The sequence below is a fragment of the Procambarus clarkii genome, chromosome 49, assembly GCF_040958095.1.
Source record: "Procambarus clarkii isolate CNS0578487 chromosome 49, FALCON_Pclarkii_2.0, whole genome shotgun sequence".
Classification (NCBI taxonomy): Eukaryota; Metazoa; Arthropoda; class Malacostraca; order Decapoda; family Cambaridae; genus Procambarus; species Procambarus clarkii.
The window spans coordinates 33,013,608-33,041,439 of NC_091198.1; the positions used below are offsets into that span (position 1 = coordinate 33,013,608).

General features: G+C 40.3%; 1 long non-coding RNA gene across 2 annotated transcripts; it reads left to right on the top strand.

Moving 5' to 3' along the window:
- LOC123763433 (uncharacterized) lies at positions 1-27,832 on the top strand. 2 transcript variants are annotated; one of them, XR_006773444.2, is made up of 5 exons: positions 1-47; positions 328-509; positions 2,011-2,138; positions 2,655-2,772; positions 26,249-27,832. It is a non-coding gene; the product is annotated as an uncharacterized lncRNA (long non-coding RNA). The 2 variants fall into 2 exon arrangements; XR_006773445.2 differs by having other exon boundaries at positions 2,663-2,772.

A 27,832-nucleotide genomic window follows, 5' to 3' on the forward strand; every position in this document is an offset into this window, starting at 1 on the left:
ACGGAACGTTATTTTGCCCCTAGAATTAGCTGAGTAGAGGTGTACAGGTTAGTGTTAGGGCGTTTTGTTACTCTGAGCTGGTACCCCGTTACCCTTTGGGGTCGCTGGGGCTGACAGACCCCTAGGTTACACTGTCAATCTGTACACCGTCAAAACGCACATAGGGGCAAAAATATCTATTATTTTCTAGCTGTCGTATATACCCCCTGTTGGGGGGGGGGATATATACAGCGAGATTTTTAGTCCTGACCCATAATCAGTACTAAAATATATAAATGTTTCCGTACTGTATTGATTTGTAACATTGTATTGTATTTTTTTCCCCAGCAGTCTTGAAAGTCGATGAGGTCGTAATGGTGTGAAGGTCGACTGGTGAGGTAGCAATCTCCCTGAGATATGAACGTGGTCATGGGACCACTGGTGGACCGATGATTCCAGTCATACCCTGCCGAGCAGAAGCTGGTGGCAGATGTTCCAGTTATGCGAGATGTGCTACTTGAGTTACCAAGGTATGATGGGCCTATCCGGCACAAGGGAAATAAAGTTAGAGGCAGTAATATTGTATTAGGATACACTAATAACGCCTTATTTTTGGAGCCTACTTTGGGCAATGGAAGTTTGACCAGTCATTACTACAGCCATATCAGGACCCCCATCAGTTTTGTTTTAAATATGAAAACCTATGAGTTACGGTAATTAATGTAAAGTGGTGTAAAAAGTTGTTCAAATAGTCTAAAAATCTAGTCTGGAAGGAGGATGGTGCTGTTGCTTCCGGTAACTTTGCTGATTAAGAGTAGTGAATAAGTCGGTCGATAGGCTTTGGCCGCTCTCGCTCGGGGTCGAGTGTAGTCTTTAAAATTGGATGAAAGTGCTGTTGTCCCCCGTTGACAGTACGTAGCCTTCCTGTCCTCGAAGGACGTAGACATATATTTACCAGAGTCGTTTGACGTACATAGGTGATAACATTAAACATTTTACTTATTATTCAAATGTTACTGCCATTATTAAGTGAATTGGTTTATAATGTTATATATATACAGCATGAAATAAGCGCGACCTCCTTCGGTGGCCAAAGAGCTCATCAAAAATAAAGCTCAACAATATCATTTATACGTGTAGGGGATGTTAAGGTTCCTGTTGACTTGCGACCAATGGCTGATTAATTTCAACTCCAGATGTGACCCTCGTGACAGTATTTGTCTTATTTACTGTAGGTGGCTGGCGACGGTACACGTGGGAGTGTGTAGGTGGTGGTTGTTGTTGATATTGGTGTAATTGTGTAGTGAGCGGGATAGCGTGCGCTCCACCAGTAGTGTAGGCAAAAGTGAAAAAAACGTCAGTCACTTTTGTAACTAAAGGTTGAGCTTCAGCTGTTGGTCCACGAGCTGTTGGTTATCATTGGGTAGCAGGAAGTATATGGTGTGGACTTGATTTTGTAGTGTTAATGGAGAATTGTGTACTAGGAACAGTGTCCTTTCCCTGGAACATTATTAGGCAATCTGTGGTGATATAGGTACCCCAATTACTACTGGTAGGTAATTATTGGGCAGTTAATGTTGTCTATCCAGAACTGTAACAGAGACGCTGATTGGGGGGAGGGAGGATGATTATGCGCGATCACGAAACCCGAAGAATTGTAAATCTCGTGTTTAGCTTCGGATTGTAGGTATACCCGACATGGTGTTTTGAGTGTGGGGAAGGGTATTGTCATGGCTGCGCTTTGATGGTATTGAAAAGAAAATTAGCACTCGGCAAAACATGTCTTGCAGCTCTGACATGTATTATAGTTTTCCCTCATCTAAACGGAGTTAGACGTTGGTAGACATCAGAAAGTAATATACAAATTGTTAGAGGTTGAATTATACAATTATATTAGAGCAAATGATTTCGCAGGGAAGAAAAAATTGTGTAAGGAGTTTGGACTAGAGTATTCATAAATAGATGGTTGTAGCCCTTAATAAGAAATGTTAAGGTTAAATGGATGCATATTATGCATTATATTTCATGCAGATCAGCGTGTGGAGAGGTGCGGGCTGGGCGAAACAGAGCAATGGTGAAGTATGTATTTGTGATAGCAGCATGGGTGGAGGCCAACCAACGCCACACTGCAGAGTAATGGAAGAGGCTGTGACCTGCAGGTGAGTGTGATATGTTCATTTCAACACATCTTCCTCCAAGAATTTAGTTACGTAGTCCATAAAACTGAAATCCCAACTAGTACTAAATATCTTATCATTCCTGAATTAATCATGTGGTGTACTTTGAGCATTAGACGTCATGAGACCCAGCCTTACTAGAAGGAACACTTTATTATATAATAAACTAAATGGCTGGAACTGAATATAACGTGTGGAAGCTTCGGTGTGTATATATGAATGCTACGCGGTATTCATCTATAGATGGTGAAATACACATGACGAACAGCTCACACACTCGCAGCTCCCAACACCCCACAGCTATGGGAAGGTGGAGTGGCGCTTTGTTTCATAACTCAGTGCATGTCCCATTTCAAAACTGGCCCATGGGGCCACCCCCCCCCCTCCCTTCCAAGCTGTCTCGTTTTTGGAACAGTGCATGGGCGTGTATTTGAGCTAGTAATGGTGATAAGGAATGTTTATCGTATATGAATGTTCAGAATCCTGAATACAATATAGTTTCGCAGGTGACACGCTTGAGTACCCTAGACGTGGATGACGTTGATACCATCCTGTGTAGTTACTCTAGGGACACAACCTCCAGCTGTTGAAGGATCAAGTTTCTCTTCCATACAAGGTACGAAAGAATTAAATTTGGTTGTAAATGTTTATAGTGCAGAATCGTCGAGCATCTAATTTGATGGTTATTAGATATCTAATAACCTAATAGAGAGGTTATTAGATATTATTAGGTATTTTATTACCCTGTTAATTAACCATTACTAAGCTAATTATCTTCAAGATCATTTTTTTTTATGATTATTATTTTTCTTATTATTTTTTATTTTACATTTATATTGTCAGTCTCTACTGATTTTTTGTGTTTTATTTTATGTAACTTGTGTGTCCTCCCTGGCTATCTATTGGATCTTTATTTTACTTCTAAATTGTTACTATTTTATTGTATCTGCTCTTATTCTTGTGTTTTGCTTTATCGTGTATCTTGTATCGTGATCCCTCTGCATCTCTATGCACACTGATATTGATCCTGATCAAAATCTTCTGTCTCATATCTATACCAACCAGCACATTGATCATCATTATTGCAAGTATTTCACAGCACACCAGGCTAAAAACAAACTCCAAAATAGCACCTGTCTATCAGTTTATAACCAAAATGTTAGATCACTTGGTAAACATTTTGACGATTTAAATGCACTACTCACAGCACTAGGTACTAACCTATCGTTCATTATTTTAACAGAAACTTGGCTAAATAAAGACTATACCCAACTCTACAACTTAGCTGGTTATAAAGCCATTCATAACTGTAGGCCTAATAAAAAAGGTGGTGGCACAGCTATATATTACCGAGATACATTTATCTGCAACAGTGTTATTAGTGACAGAGATGACCACTGTGAATATACTTTTGCATAGTTTACAATTAAATCCCTTAAATCCTCTTTGACTATTGGAGCCATCTATAGATTTCCTAATACTAACATAGCTTCTTTCTCAGACAACCTAAGGAATCTTATTATAAACAACAATCTCAACAAAAACCACATCATTCTGGGAGGAGACTTTAATATTGACCTGGGTCAACAAAATTGCTCTCAAGTTGACTATTTCCTTAACAGCATGAACTCCTGTATGCTAATCCCCACTATCACCAAACCTACCCGAGTCACTCAAACATCAGCCACTACCTTGGACCACATATGGACAAACATAACAGCTCCCCTTGTATCTGGTATAATCTACGACAGAACAACTGACCACTATCCTACCTTTCTCATAGCGAACATGGACATAACACCACCAAAAAGCAAGAAACTTTCATTTAGGCTACACAGTGAATCAGCTTTAGACAATCTTACAGAGGCACTTCACAATATTAACTGGGATTCTGAATTCAATAATACCCATGATATAAATTCATTAGCAAACCTCTTCCTCTCCAAAACTCTAAGCCTCTACAACCTTCATTGTCCCCTTCTTACAAAGCAAGTAACTGACAAAAGATTAAACAATCCATGGCTCACAAGTGGCATTCTCAACTCAATCAACAAGAAACATGAATATGAGAAGAAAGTTAGGATTGGCCTAGTTTCAAAGGAAGTAGCTAAAAGGTACTCATCAATGCTTACCAGTATCATAAGAAAGGCAAAACTTGCATATTATGTGAATAGATTCAATGAAGCAAAAGGCAACATGAAAAACACTTGGAAAACTATCTCTAGTATCCTAGGAACTAAGCAACACTCACATAACCAAATAAAACTCTACAAGGATGGGGATATACCGTCAACTGATTTAGAAATGGCAAATGAATTTAATAGTTTCTTTTCATCGGTTGGTGCTAATCTTGCCAGTAAAATCCCACAGACTCAGACACATATTAACACATATCTCTCAGGCAGCTATCCAAACTCTCTTCTCCTTTCACCAATCAGCCCGGCAGATGTTGTGTCCATCATACACTCTCTAAAAACCAAGGCAGGGAACACCAGTGAAATTCCGTCCATTGTGTACAAGAGAGCCTCCCATGCCCTTGCCCCACCCATAGCACTACTGTTCAACAAATCTATCGAGTGTCACACCTTCCCTGATATCCTCAAAAAAGCAAGAGTAACGCCAGTCCATAAAGGAGGCAATCCGGCGGACATAAACAATTATAGACCAATATCAAATCTACCCATTCTATCAAAAATATTTGAAAAAATTATTTACAAACAGCTCTATTCCTACCTCGTAAAATTCGACATACTCAGCCCCTGCCAGTTTGGCTTCCGGTCCCAAAAGAGCACCAACGATGCAATCATTAGTCTCCTTGACGTTATCTACTCAGCCCTTGACAAAAATGAGTTTCCGATTGGACTCTTCATTGACCTAAGAAAAGCCTTTGATACTGTTAATCACAACTACCTCTTACTTAAACTCCAGCATTATGGAATCCGAGGCCTTGCCCTTGACTACATCCGATCCTATCTTAGTGACAGACACCAATATGTAACCATCAATGATACAACTTCGTCCACTCTACCAATTACCGTTGGAGTGCCACAGGGCAGCATCTTAGGACCTCTTCTATTTCTTATATATATAAACGATCTGCCTAATGTCTCTAATATTCTCAAACCTATACTGTTTGCTGACGATACTACTCTTATCTATTCAAACCTCAACCCACATACACTAAATAATGTTGTGAATAATGAATTAAAAAAAGTCCACTTATGGATGTCAACGAACAAACTAACATTAAACATCGAAAAGACTTACTACATCTTATTTGGAAGCAAATCATCAAATGCAATTCAGCTACAGATAGACAACATTAACATCAGTAATAAAGATGATGGCAAGTTTCTTGGCCTATTCCTAGAGAAGAGACTCAACTTCAGCACCCACATTCAACACATAACTAAGAAAGTCTCTAAGACAGTTGGTATACTCTCCAAAATCAGATATTATGTTCCTAACTCTGCTCTCCTCTCACTATATTATGCACTAATTTACCCCTATCTTAATTATGGTATCTGTGCATGAGGGTCTACCACTGCAAACCACCTTAAGCCCATCATCACACAGCAAAAATCTGCTATCAGAATAATAACTAACTCAGCTTTCAGACAACACTCAGCTCCCTTGTTTAAATCCCTAAACTTGCTAAATATTAACTCCCTCCACACATTCTCTTGTGTCAACTACATTTACAAAACCCTGTTCTTAAATGCAAACCATGCTCTGAAACTCTCCCTGGACAGATGTAATAGGACCCATTATCACCACACCAGAAATAAATATCTCTTTGATATCCCCAGGGTCAAACTTAATCTGTGTAAACACTCTATGCAAATTAAGGGACCTAGTTTATGGAACTCACTCCCTAGTGAATTGATAAACTGTAAAACTTTTGCCTTATTTAAAAGCAAAACCAAAAAGTACCTAACTTCATCTTCTTAGTTTCCTACACTGAGCTTTAAATTTGCTCTGTACCTAGTGTTACCCAATCTCCTAATTTTTATGTAATTTCAAACAACCTTATCATTGTGTTCATTGCTGTCTTCTTTTATGTGCTAGCCATATGCTGTATTGTGACTACCAATTTTTGTCAACTACCATTCAAGCTGTCATTGCAACCAATCTTATATTGTTTCTGCTGTATTATGCCTACCAATTTTTTTGTCAACTACCATTCAAGCTGTCATTGCAATCAATCTTAGCTACCTATGTGCTTTAATATACTGTACCTACAATTTTCTCTCATCTTTTTTTCATTTCATGTAATCTGTTATCATTTTTTGTCTATAATTTTGCAAGTATTTACCTCCTTAAAATTTTCTTAGATTAAGGACCTGCCCGAAACGCTGCGCGTGCTAGTGGCTTTACAAGACTGTAATTACCATATTTGTATCCTCACATTCCTTATGTACATTCTTGTATATGCATAAATAAATAAATAATAAATAAATATCCAGTTGGTTTTGAATGGTTATTAATGTGGATTGATATTAAAGTGTAGTATATATAATAGAGAAGTAGGAGGGACTCGCCTAGTAGGCGTGTCCTTACAGAGGACTAAATATGTGGTCTGGTCAAGGAAGGGGAAATATATAGTTGATGTAGAGAAATATTGTGGGGGGAATTGTTGAATCATAAAGGAATAGATAGTTGTAGGGAATCGTAAGTAAATATTTAAACTAGAAGTACCTAATTTCCTAATATTTTTCTTACTGTAATCTCCTAATTTCTATCTCCTAATATCGTAAACCTAATCAGGTACCTAATATTTAAACTAAAAAGTACCTAATTGCATCTTCATAGTTTTCTACATTGTTGCTTTAAAATTGCAGTGTATCTAGTGGTACCCAATGCAAAAAAACTTTACCATTGTGATCACTGCTGTCTTCTTATGTGCTTTCAATTTGCTGTATGGTGCCTATTAATCTTAGTATAAATTACCAATCAAGCTGTCTGTTACGACCCTGGGTTCTCCAGTGGAAACCAGAGGTCAAAATTGAGCTATTAAACTTCCTGGTAGTACAGTTGGGCATCTCGAATAGCAATTGTTTGTATCTTCCCTGCCAGACGTAAGACTATTATTGTTTCTCAAAGAGCATTTAAAGACTGAGCTGGGGGTTGATTATTAAATAATAACATAGGCACCAACTTTGCTTACTAATACTTTCTAATCATTCATAAAGTAACAATACGTTGCATAGGGGAAGATCTTTAATGTGCTTAGCTGCACGATCAATTAGGCTCCTCCCGGCACCACGACATGAGGGAGGCAGCTGGTGGCTAGCTCGCTCTTCTCTGGCTGGTGTCGTGCAGATAAGACCTACTCTGTGGCTGTATCCCTACTCTTCTCCCTTCTCCTCTTACTTATTTCCCTTACCTGAAGTTCCTGTATCCTTACGCTAAGTACGGGGCATTAGTAAGTGTACCTACTCTGGTAGTAACTATTGGTGAGACCTGGGGTTAGTATTTGCCAGTGTTTTGTTTACCCTAAGTGTTGTGTTTTGTATTAGGGTACCACATGGTCTCACTACCCTAAGCTGCATCCAGCTTCAGTGCTTATCCAGTAGTACTTTACCCTAGCTTGTTATTAGTGTAAACCTTGTATCCTGTCTATGTGGACCAAGGCTTTTAACGTAAGATAGTGTGGTAAAGTTATTATTATTATTGTTATTGGTGTGAGTGTATATGGGGGGTTGTTAAGGGGTTAATAAATAAGTACATGAATTACAGAGTATCTCTTCTTCCAAGGTGGGAGCGCAGTGATCAACCCTTAGACTAACATATATGGTCTTGTAGCAAGCTATTACTACTGTGGACAGTTTATTTTGGGGGCCGGGCCTTTTAGCTCTCCCATATTTGATACTCTTGTCTTCTAACTACCTTTACCCCTTAATAGTACCAGTACCCCATAGAAGCCCCACTTCCATTGTTGTAACAAGTGGTTGGCCAGTCCGGGAGGAACATTATAAGTGTAAAAAATTAGATTCTTGAGTGCCAAAATTAAAATTTTTTATTTCCGCAGAACGGTTGTGTGCTAGCCTAGGGTCCAGCTCATCTAGCAAAGGACATTCTTGCACTGACTGGACACCCAGCTGGATCCCTTCACGATTAAGGTTAGTGTGGCCTTGTGTTAGGGGCCGTGCAAATTTTTGTTTTTTTTTCCAATTTTTATTTTTAATTTTTTCTTTGGCTGGGAGCTAAAATTATTAGTGATGTCTTTTGAAATGCAGGAACTGGCAAGGGAGCCTTCAGTGGTAGAGATAAAGAAACTTAAAAAGTCTAATTTAGTATTGTTAGGCCAGGAATTTGGCCTAGAATTAAATGTCGCAGATAAAAAGTGGACTTTGGTGAATGAAATATTACAACATTGTATTGATGAACAACTATTGGCAAGTGATACACCTTTATGCCAGCCTAGCCAAGCAGAAAGTGCAACTCATAGGGAAAGTGAATTAGCTTTAGAGTTAGCAAAAATAAAATTAGAGGAGCAAAGACTCAAAACCGAGGAGGCTAAAATTAGAGCGAATGCCACTGGAACTCCACCTGCCGGGGATTCAAACCCCAGGCATTATGAGAAAAAGCATAATTTGCCTGAATTTTCCGAGTCTGACCCTGAAAGGTTTTTCAACCATTTTCAGAGAGTGGCCACGTCCATGAACTGGCCAAAGGAAGAGTGGGTGAAAATCCTACAGGGAAGACTTAGGGGTAAAGCACAAGATATTTTTATAAACATGCCTGACGACGAGTGTTTCGAATATGATAAAGTCAGGGAATGTATTTTGCGGGCATATGAAATTACTCCTGAAGCTCACCGCCAAGTTTATCGTAACCTTAGGCCTACTCACAACCAACCGCTCACTGAATTTGTGAATGATCAAATTCGATTGTTTGATAGATGGATTCGCTCGGCGAAAGCCGAAACATATGAGGCTCTCAGGAACTTAATTTTAATGGAGCATTTTATAGATGTTATGCCAGAGAACGTATCACAGTACATTAAAGGAAGGATATAGTTAAATTCTAAAATAGGGGATTTGGCCAAGTTGGCAGAAAACTACCAATTGGCGGGCAAAAGGCCCAATAAAAATAATTATACCCCACAGAGTAGCAAACCTTATACCCACAGCCAGTCCAGACCAGCTCATTCTAACCCTTTACCTAATGCACCTTCTGTTTCAGACATAACTAACCCTGTCAAAGTGTCTAGCCCAACGGCACCTAAAGGTGAACCGAAGGGTAATTCGGTTAGTAATGTCTCTTCTCCCCGACGTTTTTGTGGTCACTGTAATCGTCCAAACCACACTATTAGCCGTTGTTGGCAACTGCACCCTGAAAAAAGACCCAATGCTCTAGTTGTGACACAGGGCTTGAGGTTTTCAGAAGGGTTAGGAAGTAAGACCTCCAACCCACAGTGGTTGGACTTGCTTACCCCATTCTTATCGAAAGGGAGACTACTTTTGTCTGAGGGCTCTTCCTGGAAGGACGTGGTGATCTTCCGAGACACCGGTGCCATCCAGACTTTAATTTTAGAGAGTGCGTTGCAAGGTGCCAACTCTCTCGACACTGGAGAGGTGGTACTGGTCGAGGGTGTCACTAGTGATACTCGAGCAGTACCCCTCCATAAGGTTACCCTGGAATCTGATTTCCACAAGGGTGTTTGTACAGTCGGAGTCACTTCATACCTACCTTTCCCTAATGTTGATGTAATAGTTGGTAATGATTTAGCAGGGGATAAGGTAGGGGACTCCAGACTGCCTATTATGTTGCCTACCCCTAAGGTTTGCCTGGATCCACCCGCCGCAGAGGATAATGTTGTGTACCCTGCGTGCGCGGTGACCAGGTCTATGGGACTTAAATGTAAGGGCAGCCCTGTGCTTGCCAAGGTGGTAAATCCCGAGGTCACGAGGAGCTTTCCGAGTGGTGAAAACCAAGTGGACCTCGCGGACACATTCATGGCCCGACTCGATGACGTGGCCGAGGACATTGTGGAGAGCCTGCCACCGCCATCTACAGAGAGTAGTGGGGAGGTGGAGGAGAACACTGTTGAGCCTCGGCCAATGGCATCTGACCAAGGCCTAGATGCCTCCTTGAGTGAGTTACAGAAAGCTGACCCCACTCTTGCAGATTGTCATGAAACAGCCGTCTCTATGGAGGAAATTGTAGACGCAGCAACTGGGTACTACTACAATGATCGGATTTTGATGAGAAAATGGAGACCACAGAGTGCTCCCTTGTCAAATGAGTGGGAGGTAGTCCACCAGGTTATGTTGCCGACCTGCTATAGAGAAAGAGTTTTGGCAGCTGCTCATGATGATCCTATGGGGGGACATCAAGGTATTAATATTACGTATCACAAAATTTTAAAGTATTTTTTCTGGCCCAAGCTGAAAAGCGATGTGGCAAAATTTTGTAATGCGTGTATTGTTTGTCAACTGGTTGGGAAACCAAACCAGACTCCACCTAAAGCTCCTCTAAGGCCTATTGTTGTGCCAGAGGAACCATTTTCTCATGTGGTAATGGACTGTGTTGGACCATTACCTAGAACTAAGTCTGGTAATATTTACCTAATCACGATGATGTGTATCACTACTCGTTACCCAGAGGCTTTTGCTGTAAGGAACATCCGAGCAAAAACTGTTGTTGCTCGTATGTTGCAATTTTTTTCCACTTTTGGACTGCCTCGGGTCGTGCAAACTGACAATGGTACAAATTTTAAGTCTGATGTTTTCGAGCAATTTTGTAAGGAACATGGAATAACTCATAAGGTTTCCAGCCCATACCATCCACAGAGTCAGGGGGTAATTGAACGTTTCCATCTAACTCTGAAGCAGATGTTGAAGACATCGTGCGAGAGTTCCCACACCTTCTGGGATGAGAATTTACCGTATGTTTTGTTTGCGGCTAGAGAGGGATTACAAAGTTCACTGGGCTGTTCTCCTTTTGAGTTAGTCTTTGGCCATAAAGTTCGTGGACCCTTGCAAATGCAACCCGTTCTCACACAAGACAGCACATATATGACTTAATGCTTAAAGTCAATATGTTGAATATGAATTAGTAAATATGTGATATATTCCCAGTTACTTTTTTTACCAAGGCCCAAACTCTTCCTCACGTACCAATTTACGTGTCACAGTACCCGTCCGTCAACATAGATAGCAGAATATTCGTGATTGGTTCAATTATAAGGAAAATTGTAGTTTTCAGGTCCCACATGGGTTGTGAAATTTACCTACTGTTGTCCATGCTCTTATAATATTACAGATCAGCTATATCCTATTGAAGGCTCGTAGTTTTGTTTTGAGAAATATTAGTTGTTCTTAGTAAATTATAATAAGCACTATAAATTATTACATAGAATAAGTGCTTCACCAATCAATATTATATACCATAGTTTGGCTTTAAAAATCTTTAAAGAATGTTTTGTAGGAACGCTAACAGAAAACGATGTTACATTTGAATGTCTATGGGGTAAACTACTGCAAACAGGACGGTATTGTGTCTACTATACCAACTATAGCTAGGATGGGTATATTGTCACCTACCGCCTGTTAGGTGGGAAAGGGGTCCAATACCACCCACAGGATGGGTATGAGGGTCACATCCACCCACAGGATGAGTATGGGGATCACATCCACCCACAGGAAGGGTATGGGGTCCAATACCACCCACAGGATGAGTATGGCGTCCACTACAACCCACAGGATGGGTATGGGGCTCCAACCACCCATAGAATGGGTATGGGGCTCCAACCACAAATAAAATGGGTATAGGGTCCAATAACACCCACTGGATGTTTAAGGCGTCCATTGCCGCGCGTCGAGCTCGAAAACCGCAGCATTCATCTCAGAACCATGCCTATTTCACACAGATTCCTTAATAAACGTAAGAGTTTTATATGTCACAAGAAAGATAGAAATATAAGCTTCATTCTAAATACCTTACCATGGGCATATTTAAATTTAAAGCGAAGATACGTGTACTTTTATAATAGCCGAGCTTTAACCCCGGACAGATTGATCGACCGAGCAACTCTCTCTCAGAACAATGTTTATTTCACGTGAATTCGTTAATAAACATATATGTTTTATATGTCTCAAGAAAGGCAGACATATAAGCTTCACTTTAAACACTTTACCATAGACATATTTAAAGTTCTAATGAAGATACATGTATTTTAAAAATTACGGAGCTCCCACCCCGTACAGACTGAACGACAGAGCAACTCTCTCTCAGATCAATGTTTATTTCACGTAAATTCGTTAATAAACACAAATGTTTTATATGTCTTAAGCAAGATAGAAATAAGAGCTTCATTTTCAATACATTACAATAGACATATTTATAGCTCAAGTGAAGATACATATGTTTTTATAGTAGCGCTCAGTAGCTTGTCGGGCATGGAGTGCAGACGCCTACGCACTTGCCGATATATTGTATAATTATCAAAGATACGCTAATAAAGCCTAAAATCTTATATGCCTCCAGAAAGACCGAGATATGAACATTATTATGATTTTACCAAATGAAATATATCATGTTCGAGAACAAAGATATATCAATTTTAAATTAAGTTTCGACTCTTGCTCGGGCGAGAGAGAGGGAGCGACTCTCGCCCCATCTATTGGAGATTCTGTCCACTAAAGACCCAAAGCTACTCAAACCCTCCTAGCATTATTTAAGTAATGAAGTAATATGGTATATTTACTATAATGTGGGTGCTGAATGCGGAACATGAGAAAACATATATTTACTCCAAACTAATATAATTTCATTATGAAATAAGTAGCATCAAAGGAAGTCGACGGTCCAAGCGTCAATGTTGTGGAACGACTTATCCAAGATATATCGTTGTTTGGAAAGTGTTTGTTGGCATATCCAGTTGTCGCACTTCTCTGCACAAATTTAAATTATAATGTTAACAAGTAGAATACGTATTTTTAATAAAATCTAACATAGCTAGCCAGAAAACATTTAACATTTATTAAAAAAATATATGTTTGGAAGTTAAATCGACTTCATAGGACAATAGTGTTGTTATATATACTCGTTATTCGTTGACATGCGTTCGCTACTTAAACTACCATGTACTGTACTTATGTGAAATCTCCCATGTCTCTTCGCTCATCTCACCGAACCCTACAGGCTCTGTGATATATTGCTTAATTAATTGAGATTCACAAATAAAGCTTATAATTGTATATGTTATAAAAAAGGCAGAGCTTATTTTAGTTCATTTATTATGCACCCCATACCCATCCTATGGGCGATAGTGGAGTGTTACAGAGGCGCATAATGGGCTCAGGGATTGAGCCCCACAATTCATATAGCCAAGGAAGTTATAATCTTGATAAGCTAGTTACAAAAGTCAATGCACATTGTCACATCAACAATGGGCTCGAGACCGACCACAAGTACAGTTTATAATTTAAGCAACTGACATATATGGAGGGCTAGTGTCACAATTGATTTGTTTATCCTACACATAACCCCCTCTCCCCCATCCAATGGGCAGCGGTGGATAGGTTACAATCAAGTCGTTTTTTGCGTTTTATTCAGAGATTAGATCTTATTGGGTGAGGAAAGATATTCATATTTTAAAGAAGGCTTCTTGGCTGATGCTCTCCATTGATGGAAAATATACAACCTTTTGAAAATCAATGTTAGTTTGATCTAGATATTGTAATTAACGAAAGTATTTATGTCATCTGAAAGGTAGAAATATAGGCTACATCTAAAATCCTTTGTCATAAATATAACTGAAGTGAAAACGAAGATATATGCGTTTTGATAGTTACTTGATGGCTAGCTCTGAGAGTGTGAAGCCCTGCACACCAGCCAATAAATTGTATAATTAGTTTCCATATATTTTAATTAATCTTAAAAATCTATATGTCAGAAGAAAGGAAGATGTAGCCGTTAATGTGACAACATTTAAAAATATGTATATCTTAAGTTAAATAAATAATATCACCTTATCGCCGGTGTCCGGACACATAAAAATTACCTAGGTATCAGTATCCAGCCAGGCGGGGATCACAGGCTGCACAATACTGATAAATTATGTAATGCACTAATTGTGGTCCATCTCGAACCCATTTATGTGACGACTTATAGTGAATTTTGTAACTAGCTCATCAAGATTGTAACTTGCTTAGCTAAATGATTTGTGGGGTTCGGTCCATTCATTTTCTTTCTTTATTATGCACCCCATAATACACATCCCGTGGGCGGTGGTGTAAAGGATTACAGAGGCACATAATCGGTTCAGGAACTGAACCCTCTAGTTCGTTTAGCTAAGCAAATAACAATCTTTTGACTCTAGTTACAAAATTATTAATGTACACATACTTATGCATACATGTACATATTCATACGTATACATATACATACATATTTAATCACCACCACAAATACACACATCAGTAATCTTTTGTGTCACAAGTGATACAACAAGAGGCTCACAACAGTCACTATACAAGGCACTTTACATCTATGAGGAGTCGCACAGTTACTAGTCTTGCTGCACACCCACCCAACTGGGTGGCAGCTTTACAGTCATGTGCTCCACACCCACCCAACTGGGCGGCAGCTTTACAGTCATGTGCTCCACACCCACCCAACTGGGTGGCAGCTTTACAGTCATGTGCTCCACACCCACCCAACTGGGCGGCAGCTTTACAGTCATGTACTCCACACCCACCCAACTGGGCGGCAGTTTTACAGTCATGTGCTCCACACCCACCCAACTGGGTGGCAGCTTTACAGTTATGTGCTCCACACCCACCCAACTGGGCGGCAGCTTTACAGTCATGTGCTCCACACCCACCCAACTGGGTGGCAGCTTAAAATTTACAGTCATGTGCTCCACACCCACCCAACTGGGCGGCAGCTTTACAGTCATGTGTTCCACACCCACCCAACTGGGCGGCAGCTTTACAGTCATGTGCTCCACACCCACCCAACTGGGCGGCAGCTTTACAGTCATGTGCTCGACACCCACCCAACTGGGCGGCAGCTTTACAGTCATGTGCTCCACACCCACCCAACTGGGCGGCAGCTTTACAGTCATGTGTATGCATTACCTACAGTAAGCAAATTTTGGATACTTCGCTAAGATTTCGGGCAGCACATCATTATGAATGAAGTACTTACACATTTCATGGACACTATTGATGTTGTTATCTTTAAATTCCGCTATTTTTCACATTCCATTATATAATGACTCAAAGTATGCGAATAGTTCTGCTGACAGAGTTTACATTTAGTCAAATCTAGATCATCAGATGTTACAAACTTCCAGAGGTACTTGTTGCCGAGCCTAAACCTAGCAGTGGTAACATCTAGAAGTCTGCTAACATTATTGGATGACCCATAGACGAGCGATTCATCAAAGTTTATACAATATTGTGAAATTGAGAGTCAGTGTAGTAACATAAATTGGTAAATAATAAATATTGTAAGTTAAGAATCTGATGCATGTGTGTGTGTTGGGGGGGGGGCGGGGGTTATACCCTTGGTAAGCGAGAGTGGAAAGTAACCTTAGACGTACTGCGGTCAATGTGGGGGGGGAGGGGGGAGGGAGGGTGGGAGAGTCAAATCCACCCTCCAACATCTGGACATAGTACCACCAGCCTCCACAACACTCCATCAGCCTCCAGCTGATGCTTGTAGATGCCTCATCTAACCTCACTTATGTCACACATTAACCTACAGTTCCTGTGATATTTAAACTCCTCATCACAGTGGCGTCTCACCAATATAAACTGTATTGGATTTTGTCCCGAAATAGCTATATGCTGACTGGATGTGTATGTATGTATGTATGTATGTATGTATGTATGTATGTATGCATGTATGCATGTATGCATGTATGTATGTATGTATGTATGTATGTATGTATGTATGTATGTATGTATGCATGTATGCATGTATGCATGTATGTATGCATGTATGAATGGATAGATGTATGTATGTACGCATGCATGCATGCATGTATGTATGTATGCATGCATGCATGTATGTATGCATGCATGCATGTATGTATGTATGTATGTATGTATGTATGTATGTATGTATGTATGTATGTATGTATGCATGTATGTATGTATGTATGTATGTATGGATAGATGGATGGATGTATGTATGTACGCATGCATGCATGTATGTATGTATGTATGTATGTATGTATGTATGTATGTATGTATGCATGCATGTATGTATAGATGGATGGATGTATGTACGCATGCATGCATGTATGTATGTATTTATATATGCATGTATATACGCATGTATGTATGTATTTATATACGCATGTATATACGCATGTATTTATATACGCATGTATGTATGTATGTATGGATGTACGCATGCATGTATGTATGGATGTACGCATGCATGTATGTATGGATGTACGCATGCATGTATGTATGTACGCATGTATGTACGCATGTATGTATGTATGTATGTATGTACGTACGTATGTATGTATGCATGTATGTATGTATGTATGTATGTATGTATGTATGTATGTATGTATGTATGTATGTACGCATGCATGTATGTATGGATGTATGTATGGATGTACGCATGTATGTACACATGTATGTACGCATGTATGTACGCATGTATGTACGCATGTATGTATGTATGTATATATGTATGTATGTACGCACGCATGTATGTATGCATGTATGTATGTATGTATGTATGTATGTATGTATGTATGTATGTATGTATGTATGTATGTATGTACGTACGTATGGATGGATGGATGGATGTATGTATGCACGCATGCATGTATGTATGTATGTATGTATGTATGTATGTATGTATGTATGTATGTATGTATGTATGTATGTATGTACGTATGTATGTACGCATGTATGTATGTATGTATGTATGCATGTGTGTATGTATGTATGTATGTATGTATGTATGTATGTATGTATGTATGTATGTATGTATGTATGTATGTATGCATGTGTGTATGTATGTATTCCCAATCACGTTAAAGACTCCCCCTCTATCATCCAGTTAAAGAGAAAAACAACTATACTAAATAATCAACTCCTTGTAACTTTAATTATGCTGACCTTCCTATCTGTATTCAGACTGAGCCTACCATCATTAAAGGTGATTATAACGCTAGCCATAGGAATATTGGTAATTCGCAGTTCAGTAATCGTAACGGCAACCAACTGGTGTCACTATTAGGTAGTCACGATGATGCACAGATTGTGGGTGACCTTGAACCAACGCATATCTACGGAGGTATTCTTGGTCTATGTCTCGGTGTCAACGTCTCCCACACCGTGTGTGCCTCGTCAATAGTGCCAGATACGGCGTCTGATCATCTGGCCATATTAGCCACTGTAAGCATTGGCAGCTCTATCCTCCCTGGTGGAGTGTTCAAGCGGAAGAGGCTGGCTGTGCCCATCGATCAACGAGACAATCTTGTTGCTCATGTGTCAGATTGGTGCAGTTCATCTGAGCCTTCATCAGTTGAAGATTTTAACAATGAGCTCACAGGTACTATCGAGCAGTTTATAGAATCACTTGATTCATCGTCCAGGCCACGTAACCCAAATTACACTGGTCATAGCACTTATGTTTATTATAATGATTCTAAATTGCATGCACTAAAACGCACTGCCAGAATAATTGGACTAGCTTGTAGAAGGACCCGCACTGCTGAAATGCTTCGGCTCTTTCAAGCGGCTCTGGCTAAGGCCAGGGAACGTATGGTGGAGCTGAGGCAGACAGACTGGGAAACTTTTGTCCGTGGTCTCAATTCTCACACGCCACTAAGTCGGGCATGGAAGGATATCAACAAGATCAAAGGGAAAAATGCTGCAGAGATCTCGTACCCTAATCCTCTGCACAGAGCAAATGATCTTGTTGATGCTTGGGCCACGACTTCCAGCTTTGACAGTCTTCCTCTACCCTCACAGAATGAATTAAATGATAGATATACTGATAGGGCAAGGTTCCTTGACTTCATGCTTCATCAAGAGGATGACTGTGACATGCTTTTTACTGAATACAAACTAGATTCTGCTCTACATAAAGGCAAAGCTACATCACCCGGGGAGGATGGAGTTACTTACGGCATACTGCTTATGCTTCTGCTAGTTCCAAGGAATACCTTTCTTCAATTGTATAATATGAGCTATGTAACTGGGGAGCTTCCTAAGTCATGGACCAACAGTGTTATTATTCCCATTCCTAAACCTCACCAGCCGAGTGCTTTATGCCCAGTCTCCCTCACTAGTTGTCTCTATAAGTGTCTTGAGAAGATGGTTCTCAACCGACTCCTTTACAAAATTAATAATATGTTGTCTCCCCAGATATATGGCTTTATGCATGGAAAGAGTGTACATCACTGTATTACCACATTCCTCACCCTGCATACTGATAGGTCATATACCACTTTCCTAGATCTTAAGTCAGCCTTTGACATTGCTAGCCCACACGTCATTATGAGAGAACTTGCTAAAATGAATGTTGGAATGTTAATGTTAAAAATTGTTCAAACTGAAATAAATATATAACACTGTACGGTACAGTTGTGTTTAATTATGTTTTGCGATTCCTATGGAAAAGGTATTTGTGCACCAAGTACTACTAGGTCATTATGAGATATGCTGAATGTTGTCAATATACCATCTGAATACGCTTCACTTTGCGTTAATCATTGGACGTCCTAATGATTAAGGTCCCCAAAAGGACTTAATCAGACCTCAGTGGATAATTTTACTCTCTCTCTCTCTCTCTCTCTCTCTCTCTCTCTCTCTCTCTCTCTCTCTCTCTCTCTCTCTCTCTCTCCCTCTCCCTCTCCCTCTCTCTCTCTCTCTCTCTCTCTCTCTCTCTCTCTCTCTCTCTCTCTCTCTCTCTCTCTCTCTCTCTCTCTCTCTCTCTCTCTCTCTCTCTCTCTCTCTCAGAGCATCCCCTTATGTGTTGTATGTGGGTGCTGAAGTTCAGTCTCTTGTCTATGTATAGGTGAAGGAACTTTCCATAATTGTTATTGCTAATGTTTACTTCTAATACAGGGTATACATCCGGTGTTCTTACCCTCGACCGCGGCGAGGGTAAGCCGTGGCCGTATGGTCTGAAACCCACAAATATTTACAATGGGGGGTGGGGGGGGATAACATTTCCTCTTCAAGCACGCGCACACAAATGAACTATGTTACTTAACTGGAAGCACTCGTACAACATAATTTACACGATTTCTCAGGATAATTCTTCTTCTTACCAGCATATATACAGTATAGTACCTAGGAGGTTCTCTTCAATGATATCTAAGATAATTAAAAGAACCCAAGCAAACCACTGTGGAAATGTGCAGGACAAACATATCAATTGTGACACTAGCTCTCCACTTATGGCATTTTCTTAATTTAGAAACTGTACTTGTGGTCGATCTCGAACCCATGTTGTTGTGACGATGTGTTATGAATTTTGTGGCTAGCTCCTCAAGATTGTAACTTGCTTAGATAAATAAATTGTGTGTTCAGTCCCTGAACCCATTATGTGATAAATTAACTAAACTAAAAACTATAGTCTGGCGACGAAGCCTGAACTGCATAATGTAAATAGGGATTAACCAGAAAAAGATATAGGTGAAGAATAACATCAGGTAACTGCGTTAATTACAATATTAGATCAAACTAACATTGATTTTCAAAAGGTTGTATATTTTCCATCAATGGAGAGCATCAGCCAAGAAGCCTTCTTTAAAATATGAATATCTTTCCTCACCCAATAAGATCTAATCTCTGAATAAAACGCAAAAAACGACTTGATTGTAACCTATCCACCGCTGCCCATTGGATGGGGGAGAGGGGGTTATGTGTAGGATAAACAAATCAATTGTGACACTAGCCCTCCATATATGTCAGTTGCTTAAATTATAAACTGTACTTGTGGTCGGTCTCGAGCCCATTGTTGATGTGACAATGTGCATTGACTTTTGTAACTAGCTTATCAAGATTATAACTTCCTTGGCTATATGAATTGTGGGGCTCAGTCCCTGAGCCCATTATGCGCCTCTGTAACACTCCACTATCGCCCATAGGATGGGTATGGGGTGCATAATAAATGAACTAAAATAAGCTCTGCCTTTTTGATAACATACACAATTATAAGCTTTATTTGTGAATCTCAATTAATTAAGCAATATATCACAGAGCCTGTAGGGTTCGGTGAGATGAGCGAAGAGACATGGGAGATTTCACATAAGTACAGTACATGGTAGTTTAAGTAGCGAACGTATGTCAACGAATAACGAGTATATATAACAACACTATTGTCCTATGAAGTCGATTTAACTTCCAAACATATATTTTTTTAATAAATGTTAAATGTTTTCTGGCTAGCTATGTTAGATTTTATTAAAAATACGTATTCTACTTGTTAACATTATAATTTAAATTTGTGATAATTTGTGCAGAGAAGTGCGACAACTGGATATGCCAACAAACACTTTCCAAACAACGATATATCTTGGATAAGTCGTTCCACAACATTGACGCTTGGACCGTCGACTTCCTTTGATGCTACTTATTTACTTATTTCATAATGAAATTATATTAGTTTGGAGTAAATATATGTTTTCTCATGTTCTGCATTCAGCACCCACATTATAGTAAATATACCATATTACTTCATTACTTAAATAATGCTAGGAGGGTTTGAGTAGCTTTGGGTCTTTAGTGGACAGAATCTCCAATAGATGGGGCGAGAGTCGCTCCCTCTCTCTCGCCCGAGCAAGAGTCGAAACTTAATTTAAAATTGATATATCTTTGTTCTCGAACATGATATATTTCATTTGGTGAAATCATAATAATGTTCATATCTCGGTCTTTCTGGAGGCATATAAGATTTTAGGCTTTATTAGCGTATCTTTGATAATTATACAATATATCGGCAAGTGCGTAGGCGTCTGCACTCCATGCCCGACAAGCTACTGAGCGCTACTATAAAAACATATGTATCTTCACTTGAGCTATAAATATGTCTATTGTAATGTATTGAAAATGAAGCTCTTATTTCTATCTTGCTTAAGACATATAAAACATTTGTGTTTATTAACGAATTTACGTGAAATAAACATTGATCTGAGAGAGAGTTGCTCTGTCGTTCAGTCTGTACGGGGTGGGAGCTCCGTAATTTTTAAAATACATGTATCTTCATTAGAACTTTAAATATGTCTATGGTAAAGTGTTTAAAGTGAAGCTTATATGTCTGCCTTTCTTGAGACATATAAAACATATATGTTTATTAACGAATTCACGTGAAATAAACATTGTTCTGAGAGAGAGTTGCTCGGTCGATCAATCTGTCCGGGGTTAAAGCTCGGCTATTATAAAAGTACACGTATCTTCGCTTTAAATTTAAATATGCCCATGGTAAGGTATTTAGAATGAAGCTTATATTTCTATCTTTCTTGTGACATATAAAACTCTTACGTTTATTAAGGAATCTGTGTGAAATAGGCATGGTTCTGAGATGAATGCTGCGGTTTTCGAGCTCGACGCGCGGCAATGGACGCCTTAAACATCCAGTGGGTGTTATTGGACCCTATACCCATTTTATTTGTGGTTGGAGCCCCATACCCATTCTATGGGTGGTTGGAGCCCCATACCCATCCTGTGGGTTGTAGTGGACGCCATACTCATCCTGTGGGTGGTATTGGACCCCATACCCTTCCTGTGGGTGGATGTGACCCTCATACCCATCCTGTGGGTGGTATTGGACCCCTTTCCCACCTAACAGGCGGTCGGTGACAATATACCCATCCTAGCTATAGTTGGTATAGTAGACACAATACCGTCCTGTTTGCAGTAGTTTACCCCATAGACATTCAAATGTAACATCGTTTTCTGTTAGCGTTCCTACAAAACATTCTTTAAAGATTTTTAAAGCCAAACTATGGTATATAATATTGATTGGTGAAGCACTGTTATTCTATGTAATAATTTATAGTGCTTATTATAATTTACTAAGAACAACTAATATTTCTCAAAACAAAACTACGAGCCTTCAATAGGATATAGCTGATCTGTAATATTATAAGAGCATGGACAACAGTAGGTAAATTTCACAACCCATGTGGGACCTGAAAACTACAATTTTCCTTATAATTGAACCAATCACGAATATTCTGCTATCTATGTTGACGGACGGGTACTGTGACACGTAAATTGGTACGTGAGGAAGAGTTTGGGCCTTGGTAAAAAAAGTAACTGGGAATATATCACATATTTACTAATTCATATTCAACATATTGACTTTAAGCATTAAGTCATATATGTGCTGTCTTGTGTGAGAACGGGTTGGCAAATGTTACAGGAGAATCTGTTAGGGAACGTAACGTTAACCGAAGGTTCGGCTTTCTTTGCGCAACATCACCAGAGACTCAAGGACTGCAAGGCGGCTGCATTTAAGTATCTTGGCAAGGCCCAAGAAAAGATGAAAGAACGTAACGATGCTAAATCTAAGTTACGGGTATTTCAGCCTGGCGACCCTGTCCTGGTATTAAAGCCTCGACTAGGGAACACTATGTCCCACAAGTACGAAGGCCCCTACATTGTGACAGAAAAGACTGGGGACCTCACGTACAAAGTGAGGCACTCTGACAAACGTAACCAGGTAATGCTCATACATGTAAATCGACTGAAGAAGTTCCAGGGCCCCAGGCCCATTGCACTAACCAATGTTTCCATTCCCAGTGAGAGAGGGAATGATTGTTCTGGGGACCCAACTAATCTCATTTTCAATAATTCTAGTTCTGTGAATGCTGTGGAGGGACTGTCCCATTTGCAGATGGCCCAACGTGAAGAGGTGCAGTCGTTGGTTGATGAATTCTCCAGTCTGTTCGGGGAGGTCCCGACCCAGACTGATGCCATTTGCCATGATGTCGAGTTGACGGACTACACTCCCATTCGCCTTCAACCCTATCGGATGAGTCCAGAAAAGAAGGCCATCGTACGGAAGGAGGTCGACTTCTTGCTCCAGCACGGCCTCATCCGGCCGAGCCAAGGCTCTTGGTGCTCGCCCTGCCTTTTGGTCCCCAAACCAGACGGCTCCTGGCGATTATGCACCGACTATCGGCAGCTCAGCAAGGTGACCATTGTGGATGCCTATCCGCTGCCCCTCCTCGAGGACTGCATTGACGAGTTGGGAAATGCCAAGTACGTTTCAAAATTCGACCTCTCGAGGGGGTATTATCAAATCCCACTCACTGAACGTGCTAAACAGCTCACCGCGTTCGTGACACCCGAGGGTGTTTTTGAGTATCAAGTGTTACCGTTCGGCTTGCGTAATGCCCCTGCCACGTTCCAGAGACTCATGAACTCTCTACTCGCTAAGGTGCCAAATTGTCGGGCGTATTTAGATGATATCGTGTTGTTTGACAGTAATTGGGCTGACCACATAGCTAGGTTACGCCAGTTGTTTGCCATCTTGAAAAGGGCAAATCTTACCTTAAATGCTAAAAAGTGTCATTTTGGCCAAGGCACAGTGACGTACCTCGGTTATGAAGTGGGCCAAGGAAAAGTGTTACCTCGGCAAGATAAAATCAGTGCCATTCTGGAGTATCCAGTACTAAAGTCTAAAAAGGACGTTCAAAGATTTATCGGTATGTGTGTGTACTATCGACATTTTTGTCAGAACTTTTCCAGTGTTGCCACTCCTCTCACAGACTTCTTGCGGAAAGCCGTTAAATTTAAGTGGTCATCAGACTGCTCAGAGGCATTTAAAAATTTGAAATTGATCTTAGCTTCTGCCCCAGTGCTTGCTAGTCCAAGGTTCGACCGACCGTTTAAAATTCATGTTGACGCGTCTGACTCGGGTGCTGGTGCAGTGTTCTTGCAAACTGGGGATGATCAGGTGGAACACCCAGTATATTATTACTCTGTGAAATTCGACAAGGCGCAACGCAATTATTCAGTGGTAGAAAAAGAGGCGTTGGCGCTAGTGTTAACATGTAAAAAGTTCGAAGTTTACCTCACAGGTAATATAGTGGAAGTGTACACGGACCATAACCCACTAGTTTTCCTGACTCAGATGAAGGGTAAGAATAAACGCATCCTCAGGTGGGCGTTGTACCTACAGGACTTCAATCTTTCCATTACCCACCTACCGGGCAGACTCAACGTGATAGCCGACGCTCTGTCCCGGTTGCCTGAATAACATTCATCTGAGCCACAGAAAGCCATTTACCAACCGTCATGCTTTAGTTAATTTTTTTTAGGTTCTCCTGTGACATTAAATATTCTGTGTCCAATTTATTTACTTCCCTGTTCTTTTATTTTTGTTGTGTATGTTTTTTTTTTTTTCTTTCAGAGAACTCCTTTGTATTTTTTTTTTTGCAGAGAAATTGCTTTTGATTGATTTTTTGTTTTTGTCATATGTTTTTCTTTTTGTTCTCTGTATACTCTTACAAAAAAATATGACTACTATTCTAGTAGTCACATTTTTTTTTCTCTGAAGGGGGGAGGAGTGTTACGACCCTGGGTTCTCCAGTGGAAACCAGAGGTCAAAATTGAGCTATTAAACTTCCTGGTAGTACAGTTGGGCATCTCGAATAGCAATTGTTTGTATCTTCCCTGCCAGATGTAAGACTATTATTGTTTCTCAAAGAGCATTTAAAGACTGAGCTGGGGGTTGATTATTAAATAATAACATAGGCACCAACTTTGCTTACTAATACTTTCTAATCATTCATAAAGTAACAATACGTTGCATAGGGGAAGATCTTTAATGTGCTTAGCTGCACGATCAATTAGGCTCCTCCCGGCACCACGACATGAGGGAGGCAGCTGGTGGCTAGCTCGCTCTTCTCTGGCTGGTGTCGTGCGGATAAGACCTACTCTGTGGCTGTATCCCTACTCTTCTCCCTTCTCCTCTTACTTATTTCCCTTACCTGAAGTTCCTGTATCCTTACGCTAAGTACGGGGCATTAGTAAGTGTACCTACTCTGGTAGTAACTATTGGTGAGACCTGGGGTTAGTATTTGCCAGTGTTTTGTTTACCCTAAGTGTTGTGTTTTGTATTAGGGTACCACATGGTCTCACTACCCTAAGCTGCATCCAGCTTCAGTGCTTATCCAGTAGTACTTTACCCTAGCTTGTTATTAGTGTAAATCTTGTATCCTGTCTATGTGGACCAAGGCTTTTAACGTAAGATAGTGTGGTAAAGTTATTATTATTATTGCTATTGGTGTGAGTGTATATGGGGGGTTGTTAAGGGGTTAATAAATAAGTACATGAATTACAGAGTATCTCTTCTTCCAAGGTGGGAGCGCAGTGATCAACCCTTAGACTAACATATATGGTCTTGTAGCAAGTTATTACTACTGTGGATAGTTTATTTTGGGGGCCGGGCCTTTTAGCTCTCCCATATTTGATACTCTTGTCTTCTAACTACCTTTACCCCTTAATAGTACCAGTACCCCATAGAAGCCCCACTTCCATTGTTGTAACACTGTCAATGCAATCGGAGCTTTAATATACCAATGTGGTTTAATATACCTGTACCTACTAATCTCTCTAATCTCATGTTTAGTTTTTTCTTTGTTGCAATGTATCAATCATTTTATTAATTCCGCTATAATTTACCTACTTAAAATTATCTTAGATTAAGGACTTGGCCGAAACGCTGCGCGTACTAATGGCCTTAAGTGTAAATACCATGCTATGTATTCTAACAAACCCAGTGTACCTTCTTGTATATAGAAATAAAATTGATTAGTTTGGCATTCTAGGGAATAAAATAAGTTTGTAATATATGGGAAACGTTACCGAAATGAAGTTAAATTGGTAATAGATATAAATGTAAAGCAGACGTGAATCTAGTGTTAGATCATTGACTGTAAAAGACAATAAAATATACAAATGAGTAAAGAAATTGGTTAAAGTTTGGTATTTGTCCAGTGTGAAAATATTTTAGTAAGTTGTGTATTAGATAGGCTAAGGAATGGTAAAATAATAAATGCGAAGAGGGCATTGTAAGTAAGTTAAGATTTTTATTTAAAATCTTAGTTCAAAGGGGAAACAATACATACCTCATCTTTTTTTTAGATGAGGAGTGGAGAGATAAGCATCATGGTTGATTGGTACAGCGAATCCGAGCGTGGAACAGCGCATATACCAGTGGATTTTGAACTGTGGCTGTGCTTCCGTAGTAGGTCGACGAAAGATTAGTGTTGAAGACGAGGATCACGCGACCACACCGTGAGTAACGCAAACATCGCCAAAGAGTTGTAAATGTCAAATGAAGATAAGCTGAGGGCACAAGAAACAAGGGGTTCTTGTGCTGCATGTTTTTACTTTACTGGTTTACAATTATGTTTGTTTAACTTATGCTTCACCTTTAAGTTAAATCAGCTAGGATGTCCTAGACGCTGTCTTCGGGCCTCATGCCTCTCCCTTTAAGTTTATCTTGGACTCGTATTATGATTAGTTCCTTCAGCAATTTATTGCTAGTTATGCATTGCCTAAGTGCATGTCATTTTACTTACCGTTTTACCTTTATACTTGTTTTCTTGACTGTCATTAAGTACTGACAGCTAGACAGTACCAGTTTCGTTTACCAGTACCAGTGAACGTTTCCAGTCGTTTTGTCTGCCCGGTGTAGCCCGAAAGAATCTGCAGCCTCCCGGCTGCTGGTTTATCCAGACGTTTTGTCTGCCCGGTGTAGCCCGGAAGGTTTTCACAGCCACCGACGTCTTAGCTGCCTTCGTTCAGGGGTTGATGTCCGGCCGATGTTCTTCCTGCGACGTGTCACTGTGTTCTAGCGGCCGATGCTCGGTTGGGTCTGTTGCAGCTGATCCAGCAGTCTGCCCTAGTGTCCGAGCCGCCACTCTCTTCCTACGTTGTTGCTTAATTTTGGTGTCCAGCTGCTGCAGCTGTTGGTGTTCCGGCTGCTGACATTCCCGGCAGTCGGTGTTCTAGCTGCTGTTGGTACAGCTGTTGCTGTCCCAGCTTGCTGCTGTTCAGGTGGAACATGGTCCAGCTGCTGGCGTTCCAGCGGTTGTTGGACCAGCTCCCATGCTACTGCTGAAGTTGTTCCTGATGTTCCAGTTGAAGCGGTCCCAACTGATAATGCCCATCCTACTGCGTTCCAGCTCCCAAGGGTGCAGCTGCCAACGCGCCAGCCCCCGAAGTTCCAGCAGAAGCGTTCCAGCCGACGTGGTGCCTATTAGCACTCCTTTCAGTTTATTGTATTTGATTGTAATTTATTTCAGCTTCATGCATTAATCCCGTTTTCTCTAAAGAGTTATATTCCAGCATTATTTGAGCATAATCTGTTTTGCAGTCGCACTTCCCTTACTGCTGCAGTTTCCCCCTAGGCCCGTTGCCGCTAATTTTGTATCTTCGGCAGCGGCCGAAGATGCTCATCATTCCCTTGTTGGCTCCCAGGTTCTATATGGTCCCTAATTGTCTTGCAGTTGGACTTCTACTTATAACCGAAGTTTTCCCTGATGGCCAGTTGCCACTATTTATTTATCTTTGGCAACTGGTGCATCAACATCTGCCAATGTCCAGCTGCTGATGTTCAGAGGCAGGATTTTACATTTGGTAACTGTTGTTTGTTAAGCCCTTATTGACCACTAGTGTTCGTGTTGTGCATGCTACGTTATCGTTGGTTTGTTAAGGTTAGGG